The sequence below is a fragment of the Chlorocebus sabaeus genome, chromosome 17 (genome assembly GCF_047675955.1).
Source record: "Chlorocebus sabaeus isolate Y175 chromosome 17, mChlSab1.0.hap1, whole genome shotgun sequence".
NCBI classification, from domain to species: domain Eukaryota; kingdom Metazoa; phylum Chordata; class Mammalia; order Primates; family Cercopithecidae; genus Chlorocebus; species Chlorocebus sabaeus.
In genome coordinates, this window is record NC_132920.1 from 39,948,878 (window position 1) to 39,974,477 (window position 25,600).

General features: G+C 46.0%; 1 protein-coding gene across 1 annotated transcript in view; it reads left to right on the forward strand.

Annotated features, from left to right (window-relative positions):
- The first annotated feature begins 1,616 nt into the window (after window positions 1–1,616).
- DAAM2 (dishevelled associated activator of morphogenesis 2) overlaps window positions 1,617–25,600 on the forward strand; it is a 115,044-nt gene continuing 91,060 nt past the window's right edge. Inside the window, exon 1 of the mRNA XM_038006043.2 lies at window positions 1,617–1,746. The gene's annotated coding sequence lies outside the window, so the exon portion shown is untranslated. The remainder of the gene's footprint in view (window positions 1,747–25,600) is intronic.

The window sequence follows — 25,600 nt, forward strand, 5'->3', positions numbered from 1 at the left end:
TTGTAGATTTCTAGCTTCTTTAGTTGAGAAAGGCAAGGGAGAAGGGGTTTGTCAATGGCTTCTGGAAACTTATTTGCAGGGTCTGCTGAAGAACAGAGCTCACCTTGCCAGTGAAGCCTTGATATGAGAGAGGGGATGGAAGGAGGTAAAAGTGGGGTATGATGCCGGGGAGAGCAATCCCACAGTGAACAAACAGCAGCTCTCTGCTGCAGGGCCCTCCGTGGCTTGGGTCAAAACAGTGTGACTGTCTGCTACTGAGAGGCCCAACCCCAAGACTTGGCTCCTTCTGGCAATCAGCTCTAACCAGCTGCTGCCAAAGAGGTAAACACATTCCAAGTCCTTGAGTCCCTGCTGCACTGTAACTGTGGTTAAAACACGCCCCCGCCTCTACCGGTTTGGGCTAATGGACAGTTCACTATAGTTGTGTTTTAATGATGATTTGCAGTTACCCGTGCCCTCTCCCATTCATGGCAAGATGAACACCTAAACACTTATGTTGTCTAACCGTATAAGTATTTTGCATCTCACGTGTATCATTTTAAGTTCATTTCATTCTCCAATCCTTGGGAACCATGAAGGATAATGCATTACATTCTCTCTCTCTCTCTTTTTTTTCCCCCTCTGGAAGATCATGCATTACATTCTCTTTTTTTCTCTGGAAGGGTGGCCCTGAAACCAAGCCATTTCCCTAAGTCCCTTTGGCTAGGTGGAGAAACAGACAACCGCTAACCCAGAACAACCATTGAACACCCGGAAAACTCTATACAGGTCATCACCCAGTGGGGGCACCATTTGCTCACAGAGGGAGCTGGGGGAACTAGGAAACCGAGAAGATCAAATACTCCCTGTGAGGGGGTTGCCAATCCCAGAGAGGACAATTGCTCTTGACCAAAGCAATCTCTAGTTCAGTCAAGGAGACAGACCACAATCACATTAAAAAAAAAAAAAAAAAAAGCAAATTTTAAAAGTATGAATAAGAACTATTGTAAACTGCTCAAACTATGCATACAAGCAATGAAGTAAGATGAATTGACTGGCACTGAGTTGGAAAAGCTATACAGGGGCAGGGAGTGTGGAACATAATTTAATAAAAATAAACTTAAAAAATATATATACACTCCCAAAAAAGAAATGGAAAAGTTGTTAGGGCGTGGAGCAGGGCTCCTAATTAGCTGTTCTGTTGTGCCTGATTTCCCTCCCGTCCTGCCCAGCACCCCTCTGGGACACATTGTCCAGTGCAGGGACACTTTGGGGAGGGACAGGGGATTCCTTGGAGCCGGCCTCAGACCAGGCCTTTTGCCCGTGGCCCAGAGGAGGAGCGGGGGAGAAACCCACTGCCCAGGTGGCCACTTTTGCCTGCTTGACCCTTCCATGTTTCCAAAACAGAGGGGGCCCTGAGAAGGCTCCCTGCCAAAGTGGGGAACAGCTACCCTCATTGTGCGCCTCGCCCTGCCGGCGGCGCCCTCCCCCCGCCTCCGTTCGGTCTGAAAGTGTGAAAATTACAAATCCCAAGAAACTGCAATCAGAACTCTACCTAGGGAAATTTCAGAGTATCCTTGCCATAAATATCCCGCTCCAAGACGCCTGACGTCAGAGCGGGGCGGGCGGACGGGCGCGAGGCCGGGCCTGGAGGGGCGGCAGCCGCGGCTTCTCGGGGATAGCGCGGAGCACGCAGGAGCGAGCGGAGCGCGGGCGGCGGCGCCGGACCTCCGGCTGCGGGAGCGCGGGCGCCCTGGGGTCCTCGGAGTAAGTGCGACGGGCCCTGGCGCTCCCCGTCTTGGGGCTGGGGCCGCGGGGAGCCCTCTCCGCTGGGCTCCCACACTTCTCTCCCCTCTGCTTTCTTTAGCATGCCCCGCGGGGCTTGGGGAGGCAGTGGCTCCGCAGGCTGGCGGTTTTGTTTCTCCAAAGTGTTTGCAGGAGCCGCCGACCCGGAGTGGGCTCCCAGGGCCTGTGTGTGTGTGTGAGTTGTGTGTTTGTGTAATGGGTGTGATTGCGTGTGTCTGTAGTGGCACATCTGGACATAGGAAATGTCTTTGGAAAACTTTTTTAAAATTTTTTTTGAGGCTTTGAAACCTGACTCCTGGTTGTCACAAGTGGACAAACACAGAAGATACCCCCGCAAAACTGACAACTTTTTGGTGGTGGCTTTTCCGGGTTCGGACTGAACCTTCGCTTGGCTGGGCTGAAGTCTTCACAAGCCCCCAGCTCCCACTCGCAGGCCTGGCCTCTGGCCAGCGGGCAGGGCAGCCGTGAGGTTCTTGTTCTCAGTGGCCGTGGGACCCTGGGCGGGGGAAGGAGCATCTCAGGAAAGGGGTCCCCGGACTCTGGGGTTCTCAGCACCTGCGGTCGCAAACCAACCTCATGCCCTGACCTTACCAGGCGTCGGGACCCTGACCTAACCAGGGAAGGAGGGACTTGGTCTGGCGGCAGGTAATTTTGTGAAGAGGATGAGAAGGAAGAGGGGGAGGTGGTGGTGATGGCTAGGACGCTGTGGCCCTGTGTCCAGCCGTAGCTTGGGAGTGGGATGGATGTTTTTGCCACATGGCCACGGTGAGGTACGTGCCAGGTTCTCTGGGAGTGCCGCGTGTGGTGCCCCAAACAAGATGCAAGCTCCTAACATAAAGAGATGTGTCTGAGCTGTGGGGTGGAGGAAGGGGGGCGGTGGGGGAGAGGGAGAGAGATTTTTATCAAAATTGAACACAGATTGCTGAGGTCTGGGCTTGATTTAACTCTTCTCTCTCTGCCTCGGCCATTTCTCCACAGTTTTGGAGTAGATTTGGAACGTTTCTCGGAGGGTTAGAGGAAAATCACACCTCTCCGGAAAAGAGTCCCCCATAGGTTTTCCTTGATACCCACGTGGGAATGAAAGCAGCTTCCCATCTTTAAAAAGTTCAAAGTCTTGTGTTTTCCCCCTTCTGAGTTTGGTGTCAGTTTCCTGAGTTTCTTTGCAAAGCCAGCTGAAGCGGGGGATGGATTTTCCCTAGGGCCTAGGGCGGAAAGTGTGCTCCACCGAGGGTAGGGGAAAAAAGGAGCAGTGGGGCCATATGGATCCATCAGCCCTGAGTAGCACAGTGCCAGGCACTGCCTGTCAGTAGCTGGGTTCCACAAACGAGTGACCACAGACAGCCTGAATTTTCAGCTTTGCTCTAGCCAGGTCTCTGGTTTTGTATTTTGCAATAGAGCCAACCTACAATGTTTGGGTGGGAGGAAGATGACTGGACTCTCCCTATGTCCTAGAAAAATGAGAGAATGAAGGGACAGGGAGGAAATCTGGATGTAAAAACAGACTCACAGGAAGTTAAGATTCAGGAAGGATTTTAGAAATTATATAAATTGACCCCCAGGGAAGCTCCATAAAAGAAGGAGCAGGCAGCAGTGTCAGAAACACTCATTTAACTTCAGGAGTACGTCGTCAACTGAAGTGTAATGAAGAAGGAGGCAATCATCCCATAGGCAATGTAAACAAGGGTGCATGTAAAGAGGGGTCACTGGTCCCCCATGAGATGCACATGCCTGCGTGTATTTACATGTACATGACTGTGGTGATGGCCATGGCCTTAGGCATTGGAGGATAAATGGTCTATTTCTTCATCTGTGCTGGGAACTCCATCTAACCCCCATTTCTTCCTTTATGCAAACAACTGTGCTATTATTGTCTTGCTCCCTGGTAGTTGCAAACTCTGGCTCCTAACTCCCAGCTGAGTTTTCAGAGCTTTTCCTCCAGCGCCTTGGATGCTGAGGGAATACTCGTGCCCCCATCAGGACAAAAAGAGGAGAGAACATTCTCCTGGGCATTAGAACTTAGAGAGTCAGGAGCTCAAGAAGGTGGAGGCTGTTCAGGCAGGTCCAATAGGAAGGCCTGTGAATGATTTTGCTTTCGGTGAGCATGGGGGAAGTTGAAATACTACTGCTTGCTGTGAGAACATGTTATCTCCCCAGTCTTCTTTCCCAACTGTCTCCAAAGTTTTTGATGCAAAACAGGTTAAACTCCCCATTACTAAATAGCCTTGGATCCAGGTGTAAAGAATGAAGATAAAGGGTAAGTACAGGCAGTAGAGAAGGCATAGAGATAATGAAAGATGAGGCTTTCTTCTTGATTTAGAGGAGCCAATGGAAGTAGCAAGTTTAAATGTTCTCATTCATTTCCATTATTTAAACAGAAGACCAAATACCCAGGGAGAGAAGGGACTCCTTGGAGCAGGATTCCCAGAAATACTTTTATTCCAGCATACGGTTCCTCAGGGAGAGGTGAGGGGCAAGAACTGGGCTTTCAACTCTTTCTACATGTGGGATTTCTGGGAGTGCTGCCTGTGGGATCAGTGGAGTCCTGATGCTTCTGGGCTTGCACTAGGAGACATTTCACCATGGCCGGGATGAATTCCCAGGCCATGGATGCCTAGGCTGACATCGAAGCCTGCTCATGGCTCATTCTATCAGTTCAATCTTCTGGCCAGCTCTTTGGTCATCTTTGAGATTAGATTAATTAGATGGGATGCGTTCCAAGACATCCTTAAAGGTCCAGAGGGCAAACACAGCTGGCAGAAAGAACAAGTTGAAGGATGTCCTTGGCTTTGATAGCAGATGACCCTCTAGATCTCAACAGCCAGAGACACTGTGTCGAAGATCGTGTGTCATTCAAGCCCTGGACTTCAGAGGCAGCCCGACAAAATGGAAAGAGTGCAGATTTCTCATCAGCTGCCTGGAGAGAGAGAACTGTGACATATATGAATTAGTAACCTGGGCTACATGACTTATTCCTCCTGAGCTTCAGCTTCCTCATCTGTAAAATAAGGATAGTATTTCCCTTCCCAGGTTATGAAAACAACATTTATGCACAAGAACTAAGAACAGAGCTCAGAATGTTGTAAGATCCTTAATAAAGGGAGGGCTGTATTTTTATTTTTCAGTTTTTCAGCCATCCGGAGCAAGCATTGCTCAGAAAGAACCTCTCCCCAAATCTAGCTACATATTTTCCATGATTGAAGGCCAGTGGGTAGAGTTTCTAGGGCTCTGGTCACCCTTACTTCCTTCCTCTAGAAAAGGTGACCAGTGAAGATTTTCCATGAGCATCCCTGGTCCATTATCCTGATTGGTGGGAGGAGAAACCAGCCATCCTGGATGTCTGGCCTACAAATCACTCTTGTGTTTGTGCTCTCTAGGGAGGGAGAAGGACAGAAGAGCAGGTTGTGTAAGTATGGTGGGGAGGGGAAAGGTAGGGAGGTGGGGGCAGGGGAGGAGGGTCAAGGACCAATTGAGTCTTGAAGGACAAGCCTGAAGTCAGAGAGTGCGGCTAGGCAGCCACTTCTTGTCAAGGGTGCCCAGGTCAGAGTAATGGGGGAATCTGATGGGTTGTAAAGAATGAAAGCTTTAGCCATCGCAAACATCTCCAGTGGGTACGAGGCGGGAGGCTGCCCCCTGAACCCTGATTGACACATTATCCAAGGGAGTGACTACTCCAAAGGAACAAAGGAGCATCTGATGTTAGAGAGCAGCTGCAGGTCCTCTTGGCCCATCCCAAAGCTTCTAAGTTATCCTTCAAGTTGACATTTAAGACTTTGAAGATCACATTTGTTTTTGTTTTGTTCAAGCTCCCTCTTTAACCATGGCCTGGGATGACTTTTAAGCTTTTAAGAGGCTCAACCAGTGGCCAACTTCTCTTGAGATGGCCCAGAGCGGGGGGTCAGTGAATTCCTCACTCCTGGCAGCATCTATTTCTCCAGCTCTCTCCACATTTTTTGGTTTGTTTTTTGTTTCATTATGAGGTTCTAAAACTGCACAGTCAAGATGCTGTGGGGGGAGGAAGCGCCTGTTTTTGGAACCTGTGCGGCATTATGCTAGCGCTGGCCAAGGCTTATCAGACTATGGTTAGTAATAGGTGTCGTGGGTTTCTTTCTGGGTTCCCCCTTCCCCCCCCCAAAAAAAAAGGGGACTTGGAAAAAAATGAACTTTAGGCAGTTTGGTGTCTCTTTCAATCCTGGCCAAAGAGGAGCTGACTTATTTGTAGTACGTCCTATGGTTCCAAGGCAGAGCTTTAGAATCAAGCAGACAGAGGTTTGAGTTCTGGCACCACCAGGTCACAAGCTGGCTAACCTCTCGGACTCTTCTTTATCTGTTAAATGAGAACAACTACTCTTCTCATTTCACAGGGTGGTTCTGAGGATGAAATGGAATGATATGTGGGAAGCAGCTAGCAGATCGCTCAGTAAAATGTTAATGCCATTCCCCCTCTCCAGTTTTAAGTTCATGAAAGTAAATGGGTTCAGACATTTGTCCACAAGTCAAAGTAAATAAGCCACTTATTCAAGGATTAACAACTGTGCTCAGAGGTCAGATATCTCAGCCTGGAGATGGAGACCCTTTATACAAAAGTGGGGCACAGAACAGTGCTCCCCATGCCAAGCAAATGGTAGCCCCATGTGACCCTCGATTGGCATAAAGGAAAGGCCACCAGCTCACTCACCCGTGAATTTGGGCTATTTAGTGAGCTCTCCATAGAGCTTGTTTAAAAAATCTCAAACACTGTCCCGAGAATCAAGGTCAAAATTGAGGACAGAAATCATTGAGGCAGTTCCTAACATTAAAATCTAATAATGATGTGACAATGACAGCAGTACTTTAAATTTTTATAACATTGTACCATTTGACAGGTACATTGTCTCATTTAAACATCATTGACAATCGTATGAGATTGGTATTAACCACATTTCACAGCCCAAATTCTGAAGACTTAAAAAAACTTACCATATTTCACACATTAAGTAAGCGGAATAAACAGAAAACTGTTCCCCAAGCAGTGGGTCTCAACCCTGGCTGCACATTAGAACCACCTGGGGGAGCTTGTAAAAGTATCAATACTTGGGTCCCACCCCAGACCAATTTAATTAGACTCCCTGGGAGTGGAACCTAGGCGTCCATAGTTCTGTAAGCTTCCCAGGTGATCTGAAGTCTAAGTTGAGAATGACTGGTCTAAGAGAAGAGTGTAAAGCACCAAAGTTAGGACCCAGGGTACCAGGCATGGGAAAAAGAAACAGCCAAGACTTTGCTAGGATTTAAGCCCACTGAGGGTATGGACTTTGTATACTTCTCCCTGTATCCCTGGAGCCTAGGATAGTGCCAGCTACAAGGTAGGTGCTCAATAAACATTGAGTAGATGACAAAATGAACAAAATACCAGAGATTAGAAGTTGTCAATTTCAGCAGTGAAATCCAACTTGTCAGCTTGTTTTTTATAAAGTTTTATTGGAACACAGCCATATCTGTTCGTTTGTGCTTTGCCTATGCATAGCTGCTTTCATTTTGCAATGGCAGAGTCGAGTAGATGTGACAGAGACTGTGTGGCCTACAAAGTTGAAAACACTTACCATCTAGCATTTTACAGGAAAGGTTTGCTGGCGCCTGCTCTGGATCCCAGACGTGAACAGAGCAAATACAGTAGCTTAGGGAAGGTCATTACTGCATGATCATTAAGAATATGGGTTCTAGAATCAGATCAACCTATGTATGATTCCTGGAACACTTACCTGTTAAAAGAGCTTGCGAAGTATTTCACCTCTCTGATTCTCAGTTTTCTCATCTGAAAAGTGGGGATGATAATAAAATGATGCCTCCCTCATAGGATGACTGTGAGGGTTGTCAGCCCCTGGACGAGAGTAACATTAGCTCTAGCTATGGTGGTTGCTGTAATTACTAGCAGTCAGCCACATAGAGGACTAACTAGACAAAAGTCAAAATCTAAATCCAATATCACAAGGTAGATCAAGGGACAAGGTAGGAAAACATAAGCAGTCAGTAAGCTTGTGTGAAGAAAGATTAATGTGAGGTTTCTGAGTTAAAAGGTGTCCTTTTAAGACAACACAGATCAGGCCACAGGAGGTGTGAGTAAGGTGCTTTTGTATGACCAATTGCTGTGTCGACCAGCAATCCCCATCAGTCCTCAAGGGTTAACTTAAGTTTTATTGCATCAAATCTAGTCTCAAGAACAGTGCACCTGTATACATAGTTCTTTTTACCTGGAAGGCCTTACCTCAGTCCTGGTCTTCCTGATCTACTCAGCTTCCAAGGACTGCTCAGGTGTCCCTTTTTTTCCTCAAATTCCCACTGCAAGGCTCATTCCAACCCCCTTTTCCTCTTTATTCCCATGAACCTGGCACACAACTCTGTCATCACATTGAACACATTGCATTACCGTTGAGGAAGGACCAAGTCTCCTTCGTGCTTTCTACGTGTTTGCAGCTCATAAAAGTCAAATTGCATTGTAGAATCAATGTCTGGAAGCCAAACCATGTCAATCTGGCCTTTAATCCAAGGCAATCATGTCTGAGTTTGAGGAATGAGTAGGACTTGCCCAGGTGTGATGGGCTTGCAAGAGCTAATCTCCATAACCAGAGGGACAGGAGCTACCCCGTTTATACACTATGCGGATGCTTTGTGTCCTCATCTCCCCACTCTTTGGTGGCTCCTGCCCTCCAGAACACTTCTAGGGGGTAGCCAGGGACAGGGAAAGATGGAAGAAACTTAAAACCAACTCTTTGATTTCTTGTCAGCAGATGTGGTGAAAAGTCAGGTTTTGGCTTCTTTGGGCTTTTCATGGATATGTGCCAAGATAATTGGGAGCTGGTTTGGTATGTGCCAAGATAATTGGGATTTGGCTCTTTTGTTAGCACTATAATAGAAATATGGCCACAAATAATAGCAAATAATACACAGTTTTTCTGTTCGACTACAGAACGTGTTGCATAATTTTTATAGACTTGAGTGGCAGATTTATTTTGGTGGCAGATATATATTGTGTGCGGAATAATGTAAAAATGAAGTTATATTCTGATAGTGAAGGGGAGGGCACAGAAAACTCTTCACCTTGAGTTAAATATTTCTTTTGATCATCCCCAAATGAACGATAGGGAGCTGCCTCCTAAGAGGGGCAGGAGAAGAGGAAATGAAATACTATTTATCTATATGCTCCACTATGCACATGACACTAGGCAGGTCATTTTAAAAAATATATTTTTGATTTGATTTTTCATATTATGAAGGTAATTCTTTCTTGCTTAAGCAAGTGAATTAATATCATGCAAAGGTACATAAAGACAAGTAGAAATGTATTTACCCCCCTCTACACCCTGGTAATTAATGTTAATAGCCTAGTAATATATCCTGCCGTAACTTTTCATTTGTCCGTACAAATACCTACTGGTGTATACAGGATGGAGGTGTCTTGCCTGAGTATTTTTCACTGTAAGGGAATCTTACAGTACACATTACTCTGTAGCATACTTTTCTTTCCCTTGACCATATGTCAAGGTCATCCCTACACTGGATGTAACTCATTTTTATTTTTTCTGACTTCTTTATGCCTAGGCTTACACAGCTTTACATATTTGGCATCACATTGTTCCTGGTGAGGTGTTCATTTTGTCATCAGTCAGCTATTACATGTGGTTTCATTCTGGATGATCACCAGTTTGGGTCCCTGAGCTGCCAGATCAAGCATCATCCATCACCCAGGCAAGCTTTGCTTTGGCTCTCAGGCTGCGTGATGGATGTACACAGCCTGCTGACCACCCTGGGGTGTGACTGCCTGGTGTGCATGGCCTCCTTGTGTCTCCTGGGCCTGGGGTTGCTATCAAGCATCAGGCCCCTATGGCTCCCCTCCTTGCTCATCAGAGTTAGGCTTGCCTCCTTGGAGCTCCTTAATTACTGAATATGCAGGAAACATAGCAGGCTAATCAATGAGATTGGAGAACAGTTTTGATGGAGCAAATCAGGCAGCATAGTATAATGGCCAAGCATGTGGGCCCCACTCTCAAATTGCCTGGCTAGGTCCACATCTCTGTGTAGTGGACACTGGGCTGTGCTCCCTGACCCCTTTGAAGACTGAGTCCCCAGCTGCAGGGAGTGCTGGACATGGTTAGCCTTCTTGGAACAGCCCCAGCTAAAGAGACTTGCTGTGTCAGGCACTCCTGCACATGCTCCTCTCCTGGGTCACCCTGAAACCAATGATGGTGGGGAGCTGTGACTATCTGGCCCCTCTACCGCAATGTGGGACAATTCTAAAGGGTGTGCCAGCTTCAGGGGTCCCTGGGGGTTTGGCAGAAGCCTTAGCTGAGGCTATTTCACAGCTCCATTTCTCCCTCTGCCCAGTGCTGCCTCTAACCTGCCTTCTTGCCCGGAGGACTTGACTCCAGGAATCCTTCCTAACAAGCCTGCTGCCCGTCGTACTCCAGCCCAGAGTCTGCCTCCCAAGAAGAAACCCTACCTACTTTGCCATTTGATAACTTGCCCAACAAGTTATGAGCCTTGTCTGGGCTTCAGTTTTCTTATCTGTCAAATGGAGATAATAACATTTCCTTCCTTATGGGGTTGTTGAGACAATTAAATGGGAAGATGCATGTTAAGTCCCTGGCACAGCACCTGGAAAAATGCTACAAGTTTTAGCAATTTTATATGAAATTGTTTTAGAGGAGTCCATTATTTTCTACGCAATTGTTGGTAGCTATGTCAGGATATGAAAAAGTACATTTCCCCCCTGTGCTTTGTATGCTTTGTAGGTGACCCTCAACTGATTTCTCTACAAATAGAGTTGTGTCAAAACTGGGCAGACTGAATGAATGTCTTGACTTTTATTGGCAAATATGCTTTTGTTCCCCAACCCCGTGCTAATCTGAGGGGTGTGGATGTGTCTGGGTGGAAGCATAATGACATGGCCTTGTTGCCGACCTGCCTGGAGACAGAGGGCTGGACAAGTTGACCTTTGGGAATTCCTCTCTACCTCACCTGTGCTTCTGCAGTATGAATGGGGTGGTCCCAAGGGACCCTGCTGGCCCACTGGGAGCCGCCATCCTGCCTGTGTGCTTATTCATGTCATGCCTGCATGACTGTCTGCCAAATCTGATTCCTCCTGGTGGGTGTTTGTTTCTTGCTCCTTTGTCCCGAGCACAGGCGGTCTTTGGTGCTGTGCTTTGAACATTCCGCCTTTCAGGTTATGTACACCCGTTGTCCATCCTGAATGCCAAAGCAAAGCGTGCCTGTGTGATGAATGCTTGATCCGCCAGACTCTGGGATCCAGACTCACAGCTCATGTCTGACCACATTCCCGGGGGGTCAGTGTCAACACTCCCTTCCTTGTTTCCTCCCAGACACTACAGGCCCCTGCCTCCAAGTTCCCTTGACCAGGGCAGGGAGGGGAGAAAGTGATTCCAGGTCAGCGGGGAGGTACGTCAATATTTCCACAGTGCCAGAGGCAGCTTTGAAGTTATTTTGAAACAAATTCAGAGTTTCTGTGGACTTTGGGCTGCAGAAGGATCAAGCCATTATAACTCTCTATTTCTTTTGTAATCTCTGTCAGTGTATTAATCAGACTGTTCCCCACCAGGAAGCATTGCACTAGCAGCTGCCCAGAGACAGAGTTAGGAACTGCTCGGCCCTTCCAAGACACAAAGTCAATAAGTCACCATCCTCGCTGCCCTGAACAGAGGTAATGTTATTGATGCCCATGGCTGCCTAAATGGAAGCTGAGGCTGACAGCTGATAAACAGACCAGGTTTCTCAACTGTTAGAGGCAGCATAAGACTGCTTTTCAGAGAATAGACCCTGGATTCTGATTCTGGCTCCACTTTTTGCTAGCTGTGTGACCTTGCACAAGTTACTTAATCTCTCTGTGCCTTAGTTTCCTCATCTGCAAAGCGATTGTTTTGGAGGTAAAGTTAATACATTACTTGGTTAAAAAAAAAAAAAAAAGAAAAAAGAAAATCTGGCACATAGTAAATACTAAGAAATGTTAGTGAGGATGAAGATGATGATGATGATGCGGTGGTGGTGGTGAGGATAGTGGAGAACAGAGACTACATCTCATTAGCTGTTTCCCCAGCATCCTACATAGTGTCTGGCAAAGAGTTAGGGCTCAACAAACATGTATTAAATAATACATCCCAATGCCTTTTGCTAAGTGTCTACTGCCTACCTAGTCCACTCAACTCTCTACCAAAGAAAGAAATGTACTCTCCATTAAAAAATTTTTATTTTATCTTAACTTTTTATTGAAGCCCAACATAAATCAGAAAAAATACACAATTTTTGAGGATGTAGTTCAATATATTTCCATAAGTTGAACATCCACCACCCCAGCCCTGCCCAAGAAGCCCCCTCGTGCCCCTCTCTGGTTACTACCCTTCCGTGATCCTGACTTCTAGCACCATAGATTAGTTTTGCCTTTTCTTGCACTTCATATAAATGGAATCATACAGTAGGTGTTTATTTGTGTCTGGCTTCATTTGCTCAGCATTTTGTCGATGTGTAGATCATTCATTCTTATTGTTGCGTAGTAGTCCATTATGTGAATATAACACACTTTTTCCATTTTTCTGTTGATGGGCATTTGGGTGGTTTCCAGTCTGGCGTTGTTGTGAGTAGCCTTGCTGTGAACATTTGTGCACTTTTAGGTGGACACATGAATGCATTTCTCTTGGTATGTTCCTGGGAGTAGAACTGCTAGAGCACTCAGAATGCTTATGTCCAGCTTTAGTAGGTATGACCAAAGTTTTTTAAAGGAGTTATGCCATGTTTTGCATATTCTTGACAGATGAAGAAGCTGTTCCAACTCAATAGTGCAGAGCCTTGACAGTGACAGGGGTTCCTGAGATGTTGACGGCTCCCAGGCTCTTCCTAGCTGAGAGTTCACATGTTCTAGAAGGTCTGCTAGGGTAGGCAGTCCTCTAAGAAGCAGGCACTGTGCCAGGCGTTCTCACTTACACTGTTTCACCAGATCCTCACAGCAATCCCATGAGATGGGGAGTATCACTCCCTTTTCTCAGATGAGGAGACTGAGGCTCAGATGAGGAGACTGAGGCTCAGATGAGGAAACTTGAGTGACTTGCCTAAGATGTTAGAAGCAGAAACTGTCAGGGTCAGGATATAAAACAGAGATGCCTCAATCTGAAGCTCATGCATATTGGATCCCATGGTGACTCACTTTGGCCTCAGTGCTAACACTGGAAGAAAACAGACACAGACTTGGTTGCTGTCCCCCTAGAACCTGTGCAGGCTGTGGGGTGGAGGCTCTGAGGAGAAGCCGTGTAAAGAGGAGCAGACATATGCAACTCAGTGACCTTGGGAAGCCAAATTGTTTTCCTGCGCAGGGGCTGCTGGAGAGTCATGAATTTCCTGGAAGGCAAAGGCGACCATATAATTTACTTTCTAAACCAGGACTCTCAAGAGTGAAAGGGACATTAACTGGATGGGACAGTGGAGGGAATAGTCGCAGACTGAGACTGTCCTGGGCAGCCTGGGACAATGCTCACCCTCTGGAAGTCTGAGCGGGCATTGCTGTCCTGGTCAGTGGGGCTGTGCGGGTTATTTTTAACTCTTTCAGAGCACTGTCTGTCAGGAGTTTGCCCTGATGTGGTATCCTCCCCAGCCTCCTCTGTTTATGGGAAGAGTCTGGCAGAGCCTGGCTTTTTTCTTCCCCTTTCCACACCATTTCCTGTTCAAATGGGGCTCTGACAAGGTGAGCTTCTATTCTCAGATTCAGTTGCTTTGAGACTCTTCTGTCAACAGATTTGATAATCCTAGAAGGCTAGGACTGTGCCTGAGTCACTGCAGTGTTTACAGTGTCTGGTGGCAGACACACAGTTAGCGTTCAGGGGATACTTGTTGACTGTATATATCAGTTATCCATGTGTGTATTCATTTACTCAGTCTCTCGCTCACTCATTCATAGTCCATAAACAAGAGCTTGGTTTAGATTCTTTCCCTTTTTTCTGAGCTGACGCCTATTCTACTGGTCCAGAAAGATCAGTTCTGTGTGTGTGTGTGTGTGTGTGTGTGTATGCAAGCGCACATACACATACAAAGGACAAAGAATAAAAGGGATCAACTTAATTTTAGTAACAAAAGATGTGGTATCATGGGACTCGGTGTCAGGAATTAGGTTTGAATTCCAGCCTTCCACTAATTAGCTGCGCTGCCTTAGATGAGCTTCTGAGCATTTCTGAGCCTCAGTTTTAGTCATGTGTGAAATGGAAATGACAGTAATACTGGTGGTACCAGACTGAAGTGAGCCTGAATGGTGGAAAGTATATGAAACGTGCTCGGCATGCTGCAAAGTGCTGGATAAGTCTTATTTGTTAATGCTTGTGGTCATTCAGCAAATATCTGGGAAGCTGCCTGGTACGAGACACTGTGTGCTGAGTCAGGTGTTGTGGAGTGAATTCCGGTGAGCAAAATTCCCGCCCACCTCCAGAGCTCCAGTCTGTTAAAGTGAGGTGACTGCATCTGAGGCAAACCCCTGTGACTGGGAATTTTTATTAATAAGAAAGGAATCAGCAAATTCCTCCAAGGCCTTAAGGATTTGATGTGGGTTTCCAAGATAAGGACGCAAAGGATAATTAATTTCTTACTAAGCCTACAGCTGCATTTTCACCAGAACAACAGCAAGAAGCATCCAAGGGCTTCTGTGTTTCCAGCGGAAGTTTCGGTGTAGCACAGTGATTTCCAGTGCAGATCCTGGGAGTCAATCTAGTGGGACCTAAATTCAAATTTCACCACTTGCTAGGAGTGTAGTCTTGGAAACCAAGCCTCAGTTTCCTCATCTGTAAAATGGTGATGGTAAAATTAATATATGTAAAGTACATAGAACAGTGCCTGAAACATAGTATATACTCTATAAATATTCTTATTTGCCACATGGTTTTCTTTCCATCGGAATGCTAGGTATTATATTGTATGGTGTTACTGCAACACATGGATGATGAAAGATCATTTTGAGTTGGGGGAAGTCAGGGAAGGTTTCATGGCAAAGAAGTATCCCTAAGGTACTTTTTTTTTTTTTTTTTGGACGGAGTCTCACTCTGTTACCCGGGCTGGAGTGCAATGGTGCGATCTCGGGTCACTGCAAGCTCCGCCTCCTGGGTTCAAGTGATTTCCCTGCCTCAGCCTCTGGAGTAGCTGGGATTACAGGCACCCACCACCACACCCGGCTAATTTTTTGTATTTCAGTAGAGACGGGGTTTCACCATGTTGGCCAGGATGGTCTCCATCTCCTGACCTTGTGATCCACCCACCTCGGCCTCCCAAAGTGCTGGGATTACAGGAGTGAGCCACTGTGCCCGGCCCCTAAGATATTTTTAAGGTATCTTTTATATCCTGAACAAGACTGGCTTGTTTATTTCTATTGTTACTCTGTTCTTAAAGCTCAGAGAAAATTCAGTGTGGAAGAATTTCCTTCTCTTAACAAACATAAATCAAATGCCTCCTGAAACTCCGAAGTTGAATAACATGTGGTCCCTACTCTCAAGCATTTCCAAACTAGCTGATCTATTTTGCCACCATCCTTGAGCCAGAGACAGGGGACATATAGATGAGTCCTCAAGGTATTCAGCAGTGCCATGGGGGAAGGATCTAGAACTGAAGATTATTGCTATAAGAGGGAGATGCTAAAAGTGGATGGAAATTAAACAAGTCCGTCTTGCTCAGGATGTAAAAGATATTTGAAAGATACCTTAGGGTGCCTCTTTCTCATTTAAGAGTATTTGAGAGTAATCCCAGCACTTTGGGAGGCCGAGACGGGCAGATCACTAGGTCAGGAGATCGAGACCATCCTGGCAAACATGGTGAAACCCCGTCTCTACTAAAAATACAAAAAAATTAGCCGGACGTGGTGGCAGGCGCTTGTAGTCCCAGCTACTTGGGAGGCTGAGGCAGGAGAATGGCATGAACCCGTGGGGGCAGAGCTTGCAGTGAGTGGACATCACACCACTGCACTCCAGCCTGGGCAACAGAGCAAGACTGTCTCAAAAAAAAAAAAAAAAAAAAAAAGTATTTGAGAGTGGAAGGACATTGTGGAGTCTCCTTCCAGGTATCTGTTATTAGAGGGGCCATTTCATTGTTGATATGGTCAATATATGGTGCTTCTTGCGGTAGGATGATGGACAAATGGTTCCTATGATTCCTCCAGCCTATCTGCTCTACCCATATAGCTATGTGCCTTGCAGGTGAAGGGTATGATGAAATCATTCAGAACTGCTCCTAGACAATGACAACAAGGTCTAAAAAATGCATTCCCCACATTGCCCAGGAATGGCTGGAATTTCTGCTTCATGTGATTTATCTCTAATATTATGGCTTATTAAAAAAAAATCCCTGTCTCATAGCCAGGATGCAAAAGGAAGTCTTCCCTCTGCCTCCATCCTCAACCCTTCTGTCCTCTGCAAGTTTTCCAATGAGGAATTAAAATAAAAAATCCTTTAGTTTCTTAAAGCATGTAAATGTAATGCTAACATTAAAATGATGCCATAGAATCATAAACGCAGGAAAAGATGCTTAACCTTACTTGGAATGAGGGAAATACATAAATGAAAATCACAAGGAGACTCTGTTTTATACTCATCAGATTGGCAAAAAAAAAAAAAAAAAGTCTCATCATACTGAATGTGGAGTCAAAAATAACTCCTATTCACTAAGGGTGGAATTAAACTGACAGGAACACTTTAAAGGGCAATTTGACACTATCTAGTAAAACTGAAGATGCACTTACCCTAAGACCCAGCAATTTCACTCCTAGGTAGGTCCAGACAAGTCTAAGACATATGAAAAGAAGACATGTTCAGGAATATTCACTGCAGCATGGTTTTTAAAAGCCAAAAAGCAACCCATATACCTATTATCAACCAGAAGACTGGTTAAATAATTTGATACATACATACTTAGAGTGGAATACTATAGAACACAGAAAAAAAAACAGGTGCTAGACATTGTTAAAGACAGATACTAGTGACATATAATCTCAGAAATGATATGAAGTGGAAACAATATTAAGCAAGTTGCAGAAGGATGTCATTGCTAGTAAGTTCAAATCATGTAAGACAATACTCTCTTTTATTTACAAACATTTATATGTATAATTAAAGCATAAAATTATGTTTGTGAACAACCATGAAGTTCAGAGAAGTGGCTCCTAGGAAAGGCAGTAAGGCAGATCGGGGAGAAGCACATAGGGGCTCCATTTATATCTGTAATATTTTATTTCTTAGACTGTAAGGTGGGTATACAAATGTTTATTTTATTTTCGAGACAGAGTCTCATTCTGTCACCCAGACTGGAGTGCAATGCCATGACCTCCTCTCACTGCAACCTCCGCATCCTGGGTTCAAGTGATTCTCCTACCTCAGCCTCCTGAGTAGCTGGGATTACAGGCCAGCACAACTACGCTTGGCTGATTTTTGTATTTTTGCTTGAGATGGGGTTTTGCCATGTTGGCCAGGCTGGTCTTGAACTCCTGACCTCAAGTGACCCGCCCACCTCGGCCTCCTGAAGGGCTGGGATTATAGGCATGAGCCACTGCACCAGGCCTATTTTATTTTTATTTATATTTTTTAGATATCTAAAATATTTTTTGGTTTTAAGCAAAGCTAATTTTAAAAGCTAGGCACAGACTACTAGTTCATCTCCCTTGACCATTGGTAAGTAGATATGCGGAAGAGTGAACAGGAAGCTGTCTCCATGGCTGTAGGTCCATCTGGAAAATTTTAATAGATGTGACATCTCCAAATAGGCTGTTCTGCAAACATCTACATCCCATGTGCACATGGTAATCACTGTTTTTTTGATATACTGGTAGAGATGCCAAATAGGGTCATAGCAATATAGGTCAGTGCAAAAGTAATGGCAAAAACCGTGATTACTTTTGCACCAACCTAATAGAAACCAAACAGCAACTCTCTGGCTCATTCCCACACAGCAAATTGCTGGAGCCTTCTTTCTCCCATCCCTTCCTTGAGCACTACTGGGATTTCTTGCAAGTGCTAGAAAGTGACCACAGGCTGTCCTTTTGATAAGGACATGGGACCAGATAATCTCAAGTGCTTCTCATTGCCACAGGGTGTAAGAATCTTCCTCTCTCCACAATCACTGCCTTGTCTCCATGAAGTCCTCCTTCCCTTCTGATTTTCATTCATATACAGCCGTTGCTGCGTTCCTTTTGGGAACACCCCAGCCTAAGGTGGGAAAGTACCCACCACTGGGAATTGCTTCACTTTCTTTTACTTGACGATGAGGCCATGCTGACTTCTTCTCTGGTGTCTTATTGAAATGCAATCTATTCAGCTCTTTCATGTCCCTTACTCTTTATGATAGCTTCCTTCCATTAAAACCTGGTCTGGGCTGGCCGGGCATGGTGGCTCAAACCTGTAATCCCAGCACTTTGGGAGGTCGAGTAATCCCAGCATTTTGGGAGGCCAAGATGGGCAGATCACGAGGTCAGGAGATTGAGACCATCTTGGCTAACACGGTGAAACCCCATCTCTACCAAAAAAATACAAAAAACTAGCCGGGCGTGGTGGTGGGCACCTATAGTCCCAGCTACTCGGGAGGCTGAGGCAGGAGAATGGCGTGAACCCGGGAGGCAGAGCTTGCAGTGAGCTGAGATCCGGCCACTGCACTCCAGCCTGGACAACAGAGCGAGGCTCCGTCTCAAAAAAAAAAAAAAAAAACCTGGTCTGAGCCCAATTCAAGTGACATACACTGTGCTGGCCCTGAGGGCCCTTGTCCTTGTTATGTGGCCTTTGTCCTTGACCCAGTCTGTGAACGTTAACTGTCAGTTCAGCAGCAGTGAACCCCTTATCGGGTTGGCATGGTGCTTGCACTGGGGTGTAAAGTTGGGGGTGGCTTTCCTTCCTGCATCCTGCTTATTTAGATATCATAGAATTCACCTTAATTAAAAGACAAAAATCTCATGAAACTGGGACTTGTTTGAGTAAATTCTGGGAGCACGGTTGCTCTAAGAATGTGTATGGTCATCTCTGTCAGTCAGACTCCAGGCGGGAAGCAGTTGGCACTCCCAAAAGAGTTTGATGGATAAGAGTTTAATGAGAAGGCTATTTACAGAAGAGGGAGTAGAGAGATGTTGACACACTCAGGAAGGAGCAGCACCAGGAAGCTGTTAGCGCTCCTCTACCTGAAGGTGTGAGAGCAAGGAGTGGTGTCGTCAGAGCTCTGCCTGCTGGAGCTGTGGACGCAGAGGGACACAGCCTCTGCCAGACTCATGGCTTAGCAGAAAGGAAATGGGGGAGTGAGCACTCCAAAATTTCAGGGGACTTGGCACCTCCCTGAGTTTCTTAATTTACCTAGTTCATTGCTGTTCCCTGACCAACCTCACAGGCCTCAGTTCTTTGGCTCTCATTCATGTCTCATTAAAGTCACGTGCCAGGGCTGCTTATAGACCTGGCTATCTGCTTGGTTTCTTCTAGCTGGGGAATGGTGAAATGTTCAGGAGGAAAGAAATCTCAAGAGGTCATCTATTATAGCATTTTCCAAGCTGCCTTTGATAGAATACTAGGTTCTCACAATGGTTGTCCTAGGGAAAAAGAAAGTTCTGTGGTTAAAGAAATTTAAGCAGCCCTTTTCCAGCTCCCCTACTTTCCCCCCAGAGAGCCACAGTGCTCAGAGAAGCACTGCAGTGAAAAAACAAACAAATAAAAGCACCCTAGTTTTATGATGTCTAAACTAGCACTTCTCAATTTATCTAAAGGGACTTTTTCCATGGTATACCCCACAGAACGAGTGTTTTGAGGTTTGTATCAGAATTTAAATTCAGCTATAGCCACATGGAACAGAAACCTGGCTAGAGTTTTCTGTCAGCTGGGGGTTCTTTATTGTTCTTACACAACCAGTTCAGCAGACACACTCGAGAGTCGGTAGGGTGGTTCCACAGTGCCATCAGGGACCCAGACTCCCTCTCTGTCTCTTTCTTCAGCCTTCTTTAGAATGGATCCTTTGTCTTTGTGCTCATTGCCTCATGGTTACGATGTGGCTGCATCACCTCCATCTTCAATCTGCATTCCAGGCAGGAAGAAAGAAAATGACAACGCACAAAAAGTGCATGCCAGCTACTTCTGGTCTCTTGAACAAGCTTCTCTGAAAGTCCTGCCCATACACATCGAAATTATGTTAAATAGAGGTTCCAAACTGCAATGGAGTCTGAGGGGAAGCTGAACGTTTTAAAATTGGGCATGTTGCTGCTGCAAACAAAAGCAGGGGCGCATTCATTGGAAGAAAGAAGAAGAGGCCAGACATTAGGTGAACAGTGAGCATCATGTGCCACATCGATCAAACCTTTGTTTCTGTCTTCAGCAGGCTGATTCTAAAATCTTCTCAGATAAAATAAAAACAAACAAAAACCTATGTGATCAATAGAGAAAACAAATTCTAAGCAACAGGCCACTTGGTATGGCAGAGTCTGTGTAGAAAATACTACTGGTGTCCCGCGCAGATCCCCCGGTTGCTGTGGGTGCTCCAGCTAACGGTTCACACCTGTGTGGATTGCCCTTGGGTCGTCCATCTCCCCCTACCCAGAGCTACCTGGAAGTTACACCCAACTGCCCCACCCCAGCCCACCTCTCCCCTGCATTCTGTGACCAATGACTCACTAGGAAACGGGAAAAGCCCCACTTCTTCTTGCCCCTTAGAGGGACAAATGTGTCTCAGTTCAAGTCACCCTTCAGAGTTCCTTACAGGATGAGGCTGAAGTTAAACCTCACCTGAAACCACATTCTTTCCCAGATTCCCACCTCCCCCCGCCCCGCCTTTTCCTATTCCTCTCATTCCCTTTCTGTTTCCTCCCGAGAGCTCAGTGTCACCAAATCACACATATACCCATCCTGTCCGAGGCTCTGCTTCTAGGAAATCCAATCTAAAATGTCCTGGGTCAAGCAGGCTGCTTTTTATTACATCCTAAGGGAAGGGATCTAAAACTCTTCCCCTCAGCCCAGTTTGTGGCCACTGGTGGGCTTTGGCTTGGCCTGGGTGTTGTGGAGGCAGCTCCTCATTCCACCCTGATGATGGCTGTGGGACCACTCCTTGCCAAGTCCTCAGATGTGTTTGGGGAGGCCTCATGACAAGGCATTTAGCACAAGGGGTCCAGCGTTGTCTCTTCTCAAAGCAGATGTTCTTAGAAACTTTGATTTGCATTTGTAAGCCTGTAAACTGAAGGGACTGTGTGTGTGTGTGTGTGTGTGTGTGTGTGAGGGATTTTCTATCTTGTGGCAATGGCAGCTGGGTATTTATAGCTGGATCTTCAGGGCCATTCTCACGTGGCTAAAGCAAATGAAAACCTCATGTAGATGTTGTTTTGTTTTCTCTCTCCGCCTTCGCCATGCAAGCACTCCAAACCCTTATTGTTGTAACTAGAGCCACCCTGAGCATCCCTGCGATGGAGGGGTTATGTACATTGACTATTTCAGGACAAAGTACCTGTTCTCCTTCAAGCAGGCCACAGAGTAAAGGAGGGGACTTTTGGGGAGAGCTTGTGGGCAACACCAAAAGGCACCCCCACGCGGCACCCTCCTCTCTGGAACATCTGCCTGGATTTACCCCATGGAATGTGGATTCCTTAAATCACCTCATGATCCCTTTACATATATGAGCTCCTTTGGAAGAAAACTGCTTTCTTTTCCCCTTGTTTTTCTGTATTCTGAAGTCTTTTATGTCTGGGTTTGGCCTTCTCTGTTAGACTGAGAACACCCTGGGGGCCATGGTCTGTTTGCCCAGGTTACTAGAGCTCTTGGCAGGGGATGTTGTAGGGTGGATTTGAGGAGGGTGGCAGGCACTCAGCCCCTGGCTTTCTCCAGATGACTTGAGAACTCCTAGAGCTCCTTAGACACCAGAATTGGATGGTCTGCCTAACGTTTACTGAGAAGCCAGTCCCCTTCCTGACAGTTGAGGGAACTGAGGACGCAGGGCCCCTGTAGACCCTCTGTGATTTCATTCTGATGACCTGGAACCCACACATTTACTCTCTGGACTTAAGCCCTGAGGCTACAGAGGATTTGTATCTGGAGCATAGGGCAGGGTGCATAGCCCAAACCTGCCAGAATTAACAAAGGCCCTCAAAGAGCGTGTGAGGAGGGGAATATAAGCCTAGTTCCTGTGGCCCCCAGGAGCTAGGTCTTCTACTCTCTGGCCAGACCCACAGCGGTCAGACCTTCTACAGCTGTTCTTCTATGAAGGGCTTTATACACTCCTACTCCTCAACTTCAAATTCACATTCTCTAATACCTACCATGTATGGAGAGCCCATTATGTGCCAGACACTGGGCTAAGCCCTTGCGTATTTCAGCACATCTCATACTAACAGCTGCAAAGTGGGTATTATCCCATTTTATAGAAGAGGAAATTGAGGTTCTGAGAATTTAGTCAACTTGCCTAAAGTCGCACCTCTAGTCTGTGGCACAGAGGGGATTTCAAGTAAGGTGTGCCTGACCCTAGGACCTGTGCTTTCTGTACTGTACCCCACAGGTCCCAACCATTTCACTTCATGGTGAACTTGACAATCGACTATACCTGAGTTCTGCCTTGTTATAACTCTCTGGCCTCCACAAACACTCAGTATCCCCTGCTTCCCCACTCTGCCCCTGTCAGCTTTCTATTCTTAGTGTGGATGGTGACCTCTGACTGTAGGGTCAGCAGGTAGCTTTTGGAGTGCCTGTAACTCAAACAATTTAATCTGACATCTCAATCCTGCCACCCTCCCCTCTGTTGCAAACACACCCTCAACTCCCTTTTCCTGCCTGCCTCTGTCCTCCTCCAGCTCCTGTGAGTTCTAGAGGGTTTCCAAACCTAGGATAGAGCCAGCAATTCATTAGTCTTTGTCCTGTTTCCAAGAATCCCAAATATACAAGAATTCCTCATTGAAAAGCCAAGCATTCTTGGGGGAAAGTGTGTGTCACCAAGAAAGCACGATTCCTCACATTGGGAAATGGGATCGTAGTCCAGTCCAGGAAAATAAGTGTAGATTTCAGTGCCAGATGGAAGTGGATTGGCTCTCCCTGACACCTCCCCTCCCCAGCCACCCACCCCTCACAAACCACAACCGGGGAGCTTGCCTTCCCAGTTCATCTGAGGGCACTCACTGGATGACATTTTCCTCTGGAGATAGAAGGAAAGAAGAGGCAGATTGGTGTGTGTGTGTGTGTGTGCGTGTGTGTGTGTGTACACACAGTTCTCCTCACCTACAGGCCACTGTCTGTGCAGTTCCTTTTGGCATGGACCACTTACTGCATGAAGAGCCCTCTAGTGAGTTTTTGGGGTGAGGGTGGATCCCCAAGAGTGAGTCATAGTCAATGAGTCTGACTGTTCTTCCACTAGGAGGAAGCATCTCCCCCCATGTTGGGGCAGCTCAGCTTACCAGAATATCTAAGGTAAATGAATAGGAAATCTGCTCAAAAGCATTTAGAAAGCAACCTCTTATGGCTGCGTTATGCAAATTCATAGGCTAGAAACAGAACAGGCACCAAGAGGAAGCACGTGAGCTGAGTGAGCAGAGTGTGTGTGGAGTGGGTTATAATCAAGAAAAGCTTTAGGAGGATATGAAGTTGCTTTTTTAAAAAAAACAAAAAACTTTCCCTCCTTTATTATAAAAGAAACATGGATTTATTATACAAAATACACAGAAGACAAAAATAAAATTAGTTTACGAGCCCATCACAGGGCACTGAAAAGAGACTTCCGTCTTTCTGTTCCTCTGCCCGCTTTCCCGCAGCTTCCTACCTGGCCACAAACCACACTTAGAGAATCTGACTTCCCAGTTCACTTAACATTTGGCAATTGATGTTTCCAGTCTTTTTTCTCCACATATATTGTAAAAGCATGGTTGAATATATATTGTATGTGCAGATGTTAGACAGTTTTGTATTGTGGTTTTATCTTCTGCTTAGTATTACCCACTTTGTAAATGAGATAAGTCCAGTGAGGTGTGGAAAAGGGTCATGGCCACTGTTTGGTAGAGAGGAAACTGAGAACTGGGGGAAAGGGGCCCTAAAAGACCAGCTGATACCCTGTGGGGTGGAGGATCTTTTAAATGAAGTTTGTGGACTGCATGCAGCCCAGGATGGCTTTGAATGAGGGCCAACAAAAATTCATAAAATTTCTTAAAACGTTATGAGATTTTTGCAAGGTTTTATTTTATTTTTTAATTTAATTTAATTTTTTAAAAATTTTAGCTCATCAGCTGTCGTTAGTGTATTTTATGTGTGGCCCACGATAATTCTTCTTCTTCCAATGTGGTCCAGGGAAGCCAAAAGATTGCACGCCCTGTTTTAAATGATAGAAGATGAAGAGCATCTAAACCTCAACCTCCCAGCTCCTGTATGCGTTGGGAGCTGTAACAAAGTCATCCTCACCTTTGACCTTGGATTGGTTTCCCTAGCCACAGATGGAGCTCTGATGCCATTGTTGGGGTTGGCGTTGGGGGGGCACTGTGGTGAGCACTTCACATACAACTGATTGTTACACCTCTGAGACTCAGGTGGTGAGTTGCTCCATTTTACAGATTTGGAAACTAAAGTTTAGAATAGCTAAGGACCTGAAGTAAAATCCATGGGACACAGCAGAATAGCTGCGATTCAGATGTGTTCGTCTTTCTCCTAACCACTGTCCTAGGCAGCTTCTAGTTCCATGGAAGAGAATGTCTCCTGATTCCTCACTTCTTGCTAAGCCTTTCTGGCTTGACTCACCAAAGAACAAGGGGTACCCTCCCAGCAGTTCTAGGGAGGGGAGGTCGAGGAGGGAACTCAAATGCCTGAGCCCTGCTATATGGAGTGTGTATCAAGGAGATCTGAGAAAATAAGTAACCTCAGCGTCTATTCTCACCATGTGGCTCTTCCTCCAGGAAGTTTTCCGGGTTGAATTCCACTGGATACTCATCCCTCTCCTCCTCCATTCTCTTCAGCATTAGCCGGATTCAATTCAGAGCCACTCAGTCATTGATATTGTGACCAGATGTCCCCTGAGGAGCCCTGTCTTTGAGATTCAGAATAAATTAGCTGAATCTCACTGCCACAAACGTAGGGCAGTGGTTCTCAAGTTGTGGGACCTTAGACCAGCAGTGTCAGCATCACCTGTGAACTCGTTAGAAATGTACATCCCTGGGCTCTGCCCAAGGCTCCCGGATCAAGCTCTAGGGGTGCAGCCCAGTGGTTTGTGTCTTATCAAGCTCACATGGTGATCATGGTGCACACTGAAGCCTGGGAAATGCTGGTCTAGAGATTCCAAAATAAGTGGTGGTGGCTTATATTTTTCACCTCTGGCTCTGAGTTCCTATTTCCATTGAATTCGTTAAGATTATTAACTACCCCTAGGTGACAAGCATGGTGGCCCAGAAATTAACAACGTGAACTCTGGAGCCAGACTGCTGAGATTTCAATTCTGTCTCTAAGGCTCACTCGTTGTATGGGTGTCCTGAGCGAGTGGCATAAATTCCCTCTGCTGCAGACCTCTTATCCCTCATATGAAATAACAATGTTATTTCCCACAGGGCAGCTGTGAGCATTCAATGAGGCTGTGTCTGTTAAGTATTAAATACTTAAACAGTGCCTTGCACATAGCAAGCCCACAGGAAACATTAACTCTCATTGGTTTCATGCAAACCATGAACTCTTCTGCACTGTGTTGACCCAGATGTGAAATTACTCCCATACCCCTGGTTTACACACACACACACACACACACACCATTTACACAAGGCTTCGTGAATGCGGTGAACTTTAAGGAGGTCTGGGGAGACCAAGGGTATTTGTATTACAAAAATTTAGAATTGGATACTGGATAACCTTAT